The sequence below is a fragment of the Arachis ipaensis genome, chromosome B03, assembly GCF_000816755.2.
Source record: "Arachis ipaensis cultivar K30076 chromosome B03, Araip1.1, whole genome shotgun sequence".
NCBI classification, from domain to species: Eukaryota; Viridiplantae; Streptophyta; class Magnoliopsida; order Fabales; family Fabaceae; genus Arachis; species Arachis ipaensis.
Genome location: NC_029787.2, coordinates 30,559,339 through 30,571,830, shown reverse-complemented (window position 1 = coordinate 30,571,830; position 12,492 = coordinate 30,559,339).

The window sequence follows — 12,492 nt, the reverse complement described above, 5'->3', positions numbered from 1 at the left end:
TAATTCTTATAAATATTAATGACAAATAAACTCTTAAATAATTTGAAAATACTAATAAAATAATAAATAAATATTATATTTTTTATAAGTGACCAAAAATTGTATTTAATAAACGATATATTCATTTAGTAATTGAGAGCTGTTAAATGACAATTTAATCAAATACGTCAAATCATTTAATGATTTGCAAATATCAACTTTATAGGATTTTTTTCTGTTATAAAATAAAAAAATTCTTTATTTCCAAATAAAAATTATTCTAACTTTATATTCTGAAAGTTCGCCGTTCCCCTCAACGAACTTCATGTTAGATGTGAAGTTTGCCGCCCCTCAGCGAACTTCAAGTAGACTTGCCAAATATAAAAATCCGTGGTCCCCTTCCGTTTTTACTTTTTCACTCTTCCTCACTCTTATCCTTTCTTCTCCTTTAATACTTTTCTTTCTAAACATTTTTGAACGTTTTATCTCTTCAATTCATCAATTCCAGGAAATTCTATCCTTCTGTTTCCTTTAAATTTAAGTTATTGTTGTATTATTTTATGGTTTTAACATGTTTATTTTATTAGATTAAGTTTTCTTGTTAGTTTTGAATTTTAGTTAGTTTGAGTATTATTTAGTTTAATACACTACAAGAAAAATGTTAAGTGTCGTCGGCTTTACTGTGCGGATGATAGCGGCGAGTTTTTCGTTGGATTTACCGTCAGTTACCACCTCGAATTCGTTGGATTTTTTAATTATCGACGGATTTGGTTTTTCGAGGTAACTCTGCCAGTAATTTTTTGAGAGAAAATAAATTAAATTGGCGATTAGTCACCATCGACTTTAGTAAAACGATGTGTTTTGGTAACTCGAAATGGTTTATAGTCAGAATTTTCTGATGGTAAAGGTGGTGTAAATTCAAATTACGAATCCCTTCCCCCTCAATCGAACCCTCACTACCATCCCTCTCTCTCTCGCGTTCCAGCCGTCGCCGCCGCCGCTGCCAAGACCACCGCTGTCTCCACCCTCTCCTTGTCGCCGTCAACCCCCCAACCCCTGACACCTCCTTCCTCTCCTTCTTCCCCTCCCTCTCAATGCCGCCATGGTCCTTTCCTCCTTCTCCTTTTGCCATTCTCAGCCCATATCCTGCAGCTCCCTACTCCGACGACAATCCGGTGCCGTTGCCTTCCTCCCTCCTTCTTCGTTGCTTTCTGCACCCTACATTCAAGGTACTTTGTTTGAACTTATTTTTAAATCTTGTTAGTTAGTTTTAGTTCATTAGATTGGTTTAATTAGTTTAGTTAATTTAATTTAGTTATTTTAGTGGATTTAGGTAGTTAGGATAGTTTAGTTTAGATTTATAGGTTCTAAATTGTTGCTGAAAATGTCTGAAACTATTCCGAGTTTGCTTATTGAATTAATGGAGAAATTGCGGCTGAATTTTTTGGTTAATTGTTTGATTGTGCTCATTCAGTGTGTTAATTACTATTTTGTTGTTTTGCTATTTTGAATTAATTAAACTGCTGTCTAATGAATTTATAATCAACGCTACTTACTTTTTTTATGTCATTGATGTTGAATTTTGTTAATTGGTATTACACAGATTACTCGTTAGTGTTAAGTTATTTTGAAATATTGAGATTGTTGCTGACGTTGTTGCTGAAATTGTTGTTGAGATTCAATAATGGAAAAATTGTTGCTGAAATTTTTTTATAATTTGATATTTGCATACTTGACGACAGGTAGAGGTGCTATGGATCAGGCTGCTGGTCATGACCGTAGCCATGGTCGGGGTAGAGGGAGGGTTTCTGCCGGTACCCCAGGACTTCTGGATCCTCTCCCTCTACTCCGATCACCATAGTCACGCCACACGTTGCGGGGTTAGCGCACCAGCCGCTCATCATGGTCCCTAACACCAACTATGTGCCTCCGTCCACGTCGGTGACGCCACCTCTGACCGCTCAAATCCCGCATCCATGGCAACACCGATTCGAGTAACGGATGCCGCAGCCTCGGAGTCCAGCCACGGAAGTGAGGCAGTAACTGATGCCCCTCCACCACCTCCCACCACACGGTTGCGCATTTGGCCTGATGGCGGCATATGATAAATAACACGTTCAATGCTCATGTATTTCCTATTTATGGTTATTACTGAAAGTACTTGAATTGTTTCTAGTTTAGTTGATTTAAGTGTTAATTGCTGGTTATTGTTTTCTAGTTTTAATGATTATGATTCTTGTTGATGCTAAAAGTTCCTAAAACCTTATTTCTGTTTAGTGGATTTAGGTTGACGTGGATTGCTACTTATTATTTTCTAGTTTCAATGATTATGATTCCTATTAATGATAAAAGTTCCTGAAACCTGATTCCTGTTTAGTGGATTTAGGTTGATGTGGATTGCTGGTTATTATTTTCTAGTTCAAAAGATTATGATTCCTGTTAATGTTGAAAGTTCTTGAAACCTGATTCATGTTTAGTAAATTTAGGTTGATGTAGATTGCTGGTTATTATTTTCTAGTTGTAATGATTATATGATTCCTGTTATTTGTGAAAGTTCCTGAAACCTGATTCTTGTTTAGTGGATATAGGTTGATGTGGATTGCTAGTTATTGTTTTCTAGTTTTCATGATTATGATTCCTATTATTGCTGAAAGTTCCTGAAACCTGATTATGATTAGTGGATTTAGGTTGATCTGGATTGTTGGTTATTGTAGTTTTCTGGTTATTCTAATTATGATCTTCACCCACGTGACGCCTACGAATAAGCTCAGGCTAGAGTTTAGGGAGTTGCTGGAGCGGATGTATAGCATATAGAGACTCAGATAGAGGTGTACCAGGCCCAGATGCACACCGCTGGTATCGGCCCTACTGGTGGTAGCGGTCCTGCTGTAGGTGGCAGTGGTAGCGTAGGTGGCACACAGACATCGTCACCGCTGACTCAGGGCCACGGGACTAACGACGAAACTACTTAGATCTGTAGATATTAGGTTTTTGTTTTATTGTTTCATATATTTATTTGATGTACTTAACTTTTATTTAATTTGCACATTATATTATTTATGAATTGACCACTAATTGTGTAAAAAAAATTTAATTTAAAATTAAAATTGACAACTTATTTCAAATATTAAAAAAAAAAAAAGAATTTATCGTCGGAATTGCCGATGAAATAATCTGATGGTAATATGGCACGAAACAACATATTTTTTATGTTAACATCACTGTCAGAAAAATTTGCCGGTAACCAATTGATTTTCCGTGCAGGTGATCCATCAGAGAGTCCGACAGTAATTACCATCGGACGAAATAAATCCGAGGTAAATATTTACCGGCGAGGTTTATACCGTCCGATTATTTTCGACGGTAAATCTAACGGTACTCAACGTTTTTCTTGTAGTAATAATTAGATGATATAGTTAGTTTAGATTATCATCTATTGTTAGTTTAGATAATGTCAAACGATCATGTAATTAATGTAGGAGATTAATAAATGTTAGCTAATGAAAAAATTTATTTTGATTATTGTTTCAACTAATTATGATTTAGAGTAAAATTATAGTTATAGTTTATGGTCTAAGTATTTAGAGTTTTTAGACTTATTTCCAATATGTTTGATAATAAATTAGTTAATTTTAAATTATTTTATTTAGATTATTATTTCTATTGAACTGATTATTGTTTATAATTAAATTATAGTTTGTGGTTTAGGTATTTTGATTTAGTTTCAATATGTCTAATAAAAATTGAGTTAATTTGAAATTATTTTATTCTAATTTATTTTATTATAGTGTAGTTTCATGGTGCAAAATATGTTAGGGTACGAGGATACCCTTTATAAACGAGATCAGATTGACTATATTGCTGTCAGACTTGGCCGAGCGTGATATATTTTATAACTTATGTATTTTATATGTTTGAAATTTGTCTTATTACTTGTGGACTTCATTTTGTTTGACTAATTGATTTTTCTGGTAGGCACCTCGAGTCTTATGTACAAGAAGGAATTTACTATAATGACCACTCGAGTAGATTAGGTCACACCTTAAACGAGCAGGATTTGAGCATGTGTCATATATGCTAAAGTGGGACCGTGACTGGGTTGGTCTCTACTTTGATTGAGAGATGGTGACCTGAGTCCCATACTTTTCACCTATCTTGTGTGGAGATGGCTATCACCCTGCATGACGTGACATATCAGTTGGGACTCAACGTTGATGGAAATATAATTAGTGGCTGTATCAGTGGGTGGGAGCAGTTCTATGATGGAAGATCTATTGAGGACCTCTGTCAGGAGTTCCAGGGTGTTGTCTGGGCCTCATGATGGACAGTCACAAAATAAGTGGACTATCAATCTTACTTGGTTTCAAAATATTATTTGCGGGCAGTTGGAGGAGCACCCGACGGAGGAGCGCCTACTGCATTATACCAGAGGATACATCATGCAGATCATCGGAATATTCTATTTTTGGATGCCTCTAACTCTTAGGTGCATATGAGGTGGTTGCCTCTATTAGATGACCTTGATCAATGTGGGACGCTGTCATGGGGTCAGCTGTGTTGGTGTGGCTTTATTGCTAGATGTTTCGTGCCATGAATTACCGTCAACAAAACCTAGATAAATGCAGTGGTTTGCTTCTCTCTTGGACATATCATCATATACCTTTGTGTTAACCGGATGGATTTGACCAGCGTAGATTTTTCTTGATTGAGAGGAATTGTTATTTTTTTATATTATTTCGTAAGTTAACGAAATAGTTTTGTGGTTTTTAAATATTCGTTGATGTTATAGGTGGGTGGGGTTGGAGCCACCTAATGATAGAGTTGACACTAGGCTTCAACAGTAGAGACGTGTCCTCAATGGGATCGGTATCTATAATGTAAGTCATAAATATTTAAGACATATAATTGAATATTAGATAATTTTTCTTTGTGTATATCATATTTGTTGGTATATGTGAACAGGTTGACTGGACGCCATATGCTAACCCACTCATCCAGCATATAGTTCCACAGAGGATTGCTGAGTCTAAAGTCTTTGCTACAATAGTATGCCCGCTGTTGTTCTTTGCCATCATCGAGTGGCATCAGGTAGATTGCGTTGTGTGTCAGTTTGGTGGCCTCCAGCATATTCTGACCAAGCCACTGAACATCGACGAGATGCATGGGTACGATGAGAGATTCGACAGAAGCGAGTAGTACCCTGATTTCTTGGGGGGAAGGGTGATGCGTGAGCATCTTGTCTATCTTTTCCTAGTGAATTTGCATCTAATTTGTTGAGTTTAATTAAGAATTAATTATATTTTAGCCACTATGGATGCTATTTTGAGACAGAATTGCCAGTATCATGGAATTCCTCATGAAGATCCAAATCAGTTCATATCTGATTTTCTGCAGATATGTGATACTGTGAAGACAAATGGAGTGAATCCAGAGGTGTACAGACTCATGCTTTTCCCGTTTGCTCTGAGGGATAAAGCAAAACTATGGCTAGATTCCCAACCAAAGGAGAGTCTGAATACTTGGGAAAAGGTCGTTACTGAATTTCTCACTAAATTTTTCCCACCAAAAAAGCTGACTAAGCTTAGGTTGGAGGTTCAGATCACCCAAAATCCACCACAGGAAGTCTCCTATGACATGGCAGGTAACTTTATGCAAAATGATAATTATGATTATGCTCAACCTTCTTCTGAACAGGTGAATTACATGGGGAGTGGTCCTAGAAATCCCAACAATGATCCATATTCTAAGACATACAACCAGGGATGGAGGAATCACCAAAACTTTGGTGGAGGGACCAACCTCAGAGACCTCAGAACTTCAACAATAGTTCTCAGGGCAGTTTCCAGCAGAACAATGATTTGGAAGCAATATTGACAGGTTTTAGACAGGAAACCAGAGCATCCATCAAAAACCTGGAGATTCAAATGGGTCAATTAGCCACAAAGGTTAATGAAATTGATCAGAGGACCACTAATAGCCTTCCTGGTAACACAATTCCAAATCCAAGAGAGGAATGCAAGGCTATCACCGTAATAAGTGAACAAGTGGCAAGTGCGGAAGCACAATTTATGCAGGAAACCAAGGCCTCCATTAGAAACTTAGAGGTGCTAGTGGGCCAACTGAGCAAGTAAATACTTGAGAGGTCTGCAAGTACATTTCAAGGTGATACAGTGGTGAACCCAGGAGAAGATTGCAAGGCTATTCAATTGAGAAGTGGTAAAGTAGCTGGCTCTGAGACCAAGGCCAATGAAGAGCTAGTTGAAAAGGAAGCTCCAGATGAGAAGAAGGAAGAAGTAGAGCACGCCCCTCCAAAGCGTGCAGACAACACATTCCCAGACTCTCTTGACACTTATCCTACACTGCCAAAGGCTCCTGAGTACAAGCCTAAGATGCCGTATCCTCAGAGACTTCAAAAGGAGACCAAGGACAAGCAGTTTTCAAAGTTCTTGGAAATCTTCAGAAAGTTACAAATCAATATTCCTTTTGCTGAGGTTTTGGAGCAAATGCCTATCTATGTCAAGTTCATGAAGGAGCTGTTGTCAAAGAAAAAGCGTTTAAAGGGAGATGAGACAGTAGTCCTGACTAAGAAATGTAGTGCTGTCATTCAGAATAACTTGCCAAGGAAGATGCCAGATCCAGGGAGCTTTCAAATTCCATGCACCATTGGGAGCACAACCTTTGAGAAAGTCCTATGTGATCTAAGGGCAAGCATAAATCTAATGCCCTTATCTGTGATGAAGAAGCTGCAAATCCAAGAGGCACAACCCACAAAAATAGCATTACAGATGACAGACAAATCTATGAAGCCTGCATACGGATTAGTGGAAAACATCTTGGTTAAAGTGGGTAAGTTCTTCCTCCCAGCAGACTTTGTGATTCTTGACACAGGGGAGGATGAGAATGCCTCTATAATTCTAGGAAGACCATTTCTAGCCACTGGAAGAGCTCTGATTGATGTAGAAGTGGGTGAATTAGTGCTTAGAGTGCATAATGAGCAACTGGTCTTTCATGTCTTCAAAGATGTACATTCAACAGGTGAAGAAGAAAGGTGCATGCAGGCTGAGCTTATTGATCCAAACCTTCAAGAACCCCCTGATGATGCACAGCAGAATTTGCAACTCAAACCTCCTGTGGTGACAACCGATAAAATTCCGCTTGACATCAAACCAAAGTTTGGTGTTGAAACTGCATCATCCACCAAGGAGGAGGTCCCCAAAAAGAAAAAAATACCCAAAGGATGGAGAAACAAAAAGATCCCCACTGAAGGTTTCTCCCCAGGAATGAAGGTGGTGTTGACCAGCAATCCAGCAAGGGTTTATACAGTAATCAAAATCCTCTCTCTGGAGCATATTGAGCTACGTTATGGAGACACAGGAAAGAAGTTCAAAGTAAGGGGTGAAGAGCTGAGCCCCTATGATCCTCCTCCTTAGAGGAGCTGACCGTCAAGCTAGTGACGATAAAGAAGCGCTTGTCAGGAGGCAACCCGATAAATTCGTATCCTTAGCTATTTTTCGTAGTAGTAGTTTTCTTAGTTATATTATTTTATTTTTTTGAGTTCTTACTAATTTTCTGATCATGCAGCTATGTTCTTCCAGGAACCGAACACCTCAAGCTATATTTCAAAAAAAAAAAAGCATCCGACGCGCCAGCGTCGCTGACGCGAACGTGTCATCTAGGGGTGCGAGAAAAAATAAAAAGTTACAGAGAGTTGCGGGGAGTGGCGCCAGAATGGAGCCTTTCGCACAAACGATCCCACGCGTTCGCGTCGTTTGTGATTTTCGTCATTCACGCGGTCGCGTCACCGACGCGATCGCGTGACCTGCAAATTCGACGTAACAGAGCATTTTGGGCAGAGAGTTGTGCCAGCTTAGGGCAAGAAGTGTGCTAAACGCACAAATTTGGTCACGCGAACGCGTGATTGATGCGTTCACGTCAGTTACACATATGGCCATCCACGCGATCGCGTGCCTGACACTAACGCGTCATTATGAAGAATGCGCAACGCACGCGATCGCGTCATTGACGCGAACGCGTCGCTTGCGCTGCCCAGTTTTCTTTCTCTCTCTCTCTCCCAATCCTAATTCTCTCTTATTTTCTTATCCTTTTATTTTTTTCTTTCATTTTAATATTTGTCTCTTCTATTTTCAGTTCTTATTTTCTTGAGGACAAGCAAACCTTTAAGTTTGGTGTTGACGCTGCACTTATAGGTTTTCTAGTACAAAAGGGAGGTGAATCATCTTCGCGAAGGAGCACAACCTGAAGAATAAAGCGACCGCTAGGATAATTAAGGTGGTTGAGTTCCTTTCATTTTTTATTCCTCCCCTCTTTTTCTATGTTATGTTCCGGTTTCCTGTTATTTTGCTTTGTTTGTTGCATGATCCTTTATTAGTTAGAATCCTAGGATTAGTTTAGTTTTCCTATTGCTTTAATTCTGAAAAGATGTCTCATGTATTACTCACTGAGCTTAAATAAAAAAAATATAGGAGTAATATATTGCATGAGAGAGTGGGTCTATATTGAATAATAGTCTTATTTACTTAAATGTGGTGGTATTTTCTGTGATTATGAATGCATGACATGAACAGTGCATATTTTTTGATAGTGAAGCTTATGAATGTTAAAATTGTTGGCTCCTGAAAGAATGAAGAAAAAGAAAAATGTTATTGATAATCTGAAAAATCATAAAATTGATTCTTGAAGCAAGAAAAAACAGTGAAAAACACAAAGCTTGCAAAAAAAAAACAAAAAAAACAAAAGAAAAAAAATTAAAATAAAATAAAGAAAAAAAACAAGTAGAAAAAGCCAATAACCCTTTAAACTAAAAGGCAAAGGGTAAAAAAAAAAAGGATCCAAGACTTTGAGCATTAATGGATAGGAGGGCCCAAAGGAATAAAATCCTGGCCTAAGCGGCTAAATCAAGCTGTCCCTAACCATGTGCTTGTGGCGTGAAGGTGTCAAGTAAAAAACTTGAGACTGAGCGGTTAAAGTCGTGATCCAAAGCAAAAAGAGTGTGCTTAAGAACTCTGGGCACCTCTAACTGGGGACTCTAGCAAAGCTGAGTCACAATCTGAAAAGGTTCACCCAGTTATGTGTCTGTGGCATTTATGTATCCGGTGGTAATACTGGAAAATAAAATGCTTAGGGTCACAGCCAAGACTCATAAGGTAGCTGTATTCAAGAATCAACATACTGAACTAGGAGAATCAATAACACTATCTGAATTCTGAGTTCCTATGGATGCCAATCATTCTGAACTTCAAAGGATAAAGTGAGATGCCAAAACTGTTCAGGATTGCAGTTGTAAACCCCACTATAAGAAGAGACGTGAGCTTAATCGAACTCTCATTCTCATGCAAATTCACATCCTAAGCTTATATTATTGTTGGTTGCTTGAGGACAAGCAACAGTTTAAGTTTGGTGTTGTGATGCGTGAGTATCTTCTCTATCTTTTCCTAGTGAATTTGCATCTAATTTGTTGAGTTTAATTAAGAATTAATTATATTTTAGCCACTATGGATGCTATTTTGAGTTTTGTGCAATTTTATTTAATTTAGGTAGCATTCGGATGGATTTGATAAAGTTTTTGCAGAGAAAGAGAAGAAGCCAAGGAGATGACCAGCGAATACCGACGCGGACGCATGGCTCACGCGACCGCGCGGAATGGAGGAAATCGCAATGACGCGATCGCGTGCCTAACGCGATCGCGTGGACTGGAATCTGCACAAATGACGTGAACGCGTGGACGACGCGGACGCGTCACATGCGCCACATGCAGAAAATGCAGAAAAACGCTGGGGGCGATTTCTGGGCTGTTTTAACTCAATTTTCAGCCCAAAAACACATATTAGAAGCTGCAGAATGGACGGAACAAGTGGTCCCCACCCATTAACTGAAGATCTGTTAATTAATTCAAATTGAAATTCAAATCTTAAATTAGTAAAAGATATTATTTTAAGTTTAATTTTAAATATTAGATTTTAAATTTATTAGGATTAGTTATAAAAAGGGATCTGATGCCATCAAATTGTAACTCTGTACATTTGGACCTGAATCCTTATTTTCTCTTTTCCATGAGCAACTAAACCTCCACTGTTAAGGTTAGGAGCTCTGTCTATTTCTATGGATTAATTTTATTGCTTTTACTATTTTAATTTATGTATGGATTTATAATTTAAGAATTGTTTTCGCTCTTTATTTCATGAATTTGGGTGGAACGGAAGTATGACCCTCTTTCTATTTGAGTTCTTGTAAAACTTGGAAAAGCTCTTTACCTGAACAACAGCTTGAAAACTGCTTCTCCTAAATTTTAATTATCTGAATTCAATAGGATACGTGACATATAATCCTTTTACCTCTTGGATAATTAGAGTTTTTGTGGCATATAAACTAGAAATTGATTATCACCCTCTAATTGGAATTAATTGACCAAGGAATTGACAGTTAATGAATTTTAGAGGAGACTAGGAAGGTCTAAGGAATTAGGGTCTAGTCACATACAGTTTGCCATAAATTAAATCCTGCATAATTAAATTAGTTAGTAAGAAAAGTTAATCCGAAAAAATAGATAACTCTGAACCCTTAACTATCTTTATCTCCATATTTTATTCCCAATTTATTTATCTGCCTGTCTTTAATTTTTTTTTATATTGTTTAATGTCTTTTGAACTCCCAAACATTATTTTCTGTTTGTCTAACTAATCCTATCAAACGCTATTGTTGCTTAATCCATCAATCCTCGTGGGATCGACCCTTACTCACGTAAGATATTACTTGGTACGACCCGGTGCACTTGCCGGTTAGTAAGTGTGGTTGTAAATTACCGCACCAAAGGGGTGGTATAAGATGTGGGCAGCTCGGGGAGGACATGAACTCCATATACGTCATGCATTTGACATGCCCCTATCATAGTAGTATTTGAGATGGTACTTTTAATGAGCGCACATAGATTTAGTTGGTTAGAGCGACTAGCAATTGGTGGTTGGAGCAGTTGTGCTAGATGATCTCCCGATCCAACACATGGATACTCCAAATTTCCATCAGCCAAAGGATTGAAAGCTTCTCCAAGTGCGGCCTCTGAGAGGGAGAGGGAGACGAGGTATAGCTCGTCCTAGGCATTGGGCTACAATGGCTGGTCATGACAGAACTTCTGTGAGCCCACCAGCAGGTGTACACGAGGTACATCAAGAACAACACGATGAGCAAGTGGTTAGAGTGCTTTCAGGACTCGTCCTTCTAATATTTCTTCTAACCGCCCCCACTTAAAATGGTTCATTAACAGTATCTACAGAAGTTCTTCCACCCAAGTCGACTAGAAAAATAAATAATTCCAACAGATAGACATTTGTTCAACAGTTGTGCTAGGTCCTAATAATACTTATGTCCTTGTCATCATGTAGCCGATACCTAATTCACAAAAACCTAAAATCTTATCAAAACCGTCATCAAATTAAAAAAATAACAAAATAATAATAACAATTGTAATATTCTATAATGCATGGACACTGACACGGACACAGGACACGACACGACACGGGACATGTGGACACGCGAATTTAAAATTCTTATAAGACACGGGGACACAACATATATATAAAATATAAAGTTCTTTTATTTAAATTGTAATGATATTTTAGTATTTTATTGATATTAAATATAAATTAATTTTTTAATTATTTTTAATATTTTTTAATTATATAAAGTATTTAAAATATATTTTCTTTTAATAATTAATAATATATGCTATTTCTAAACTGATTTTAAGAATACATGTTAAGAATAAGACCAGACACACTGATACGTGATGATATTTAGGTATGTCCAAGCGTGTTCGGAGAATAATTTTTTATTTTTCATTAAGACACTGTTGGATACAGAAGACACGCGTATCGAACGAGTGTTGATGTGTATCGTGTCCGAAATGTGTCCAATACGGAGACATGACAAATCAAAGAAGTGTCTGTGCTTCATAGATAATATATTGGTATCCATTTCAGACGGATATTTGTAGTAGATTTTTTTCACTCTCTTGGTGTGAGACCTATAGAATGCAATATCAAATTCTTCAATGTTGTTAGACTTTTGACTTTAGGTGACATATATGCAAATAGTGGTTGAACAAAACTAAATACGATAGATCATTCTTCATCATATACTATTTCACCATCATAATAAATGGATAACAATGAAATTCCAAATATTATATAGAGTAAACTGAAGATCAAAATAAAGAGAGAAAGAAGAGTTACTAGTAGTGATTTTGGTTCCCAACCGGTCTCGGTGGAATTTTATTGAGGAGGCCACTTAAAGTTTGCCGAGAAAAATGGCGAACCTTGTGAAAATGACAAGGTTCGCCAAAGAGAGCGACAAACTTACTTCTAACGGAAAAAAAAAAAAAGATAGCTTTCAAAATATAAAGTTAGAATAATTTTTATTTGAAAATAAATATTTTTTATTTTATAAAAAAATTCCAACTTTACATTAAAAAAAGTATATGTGAATTTTCATCATCATTTA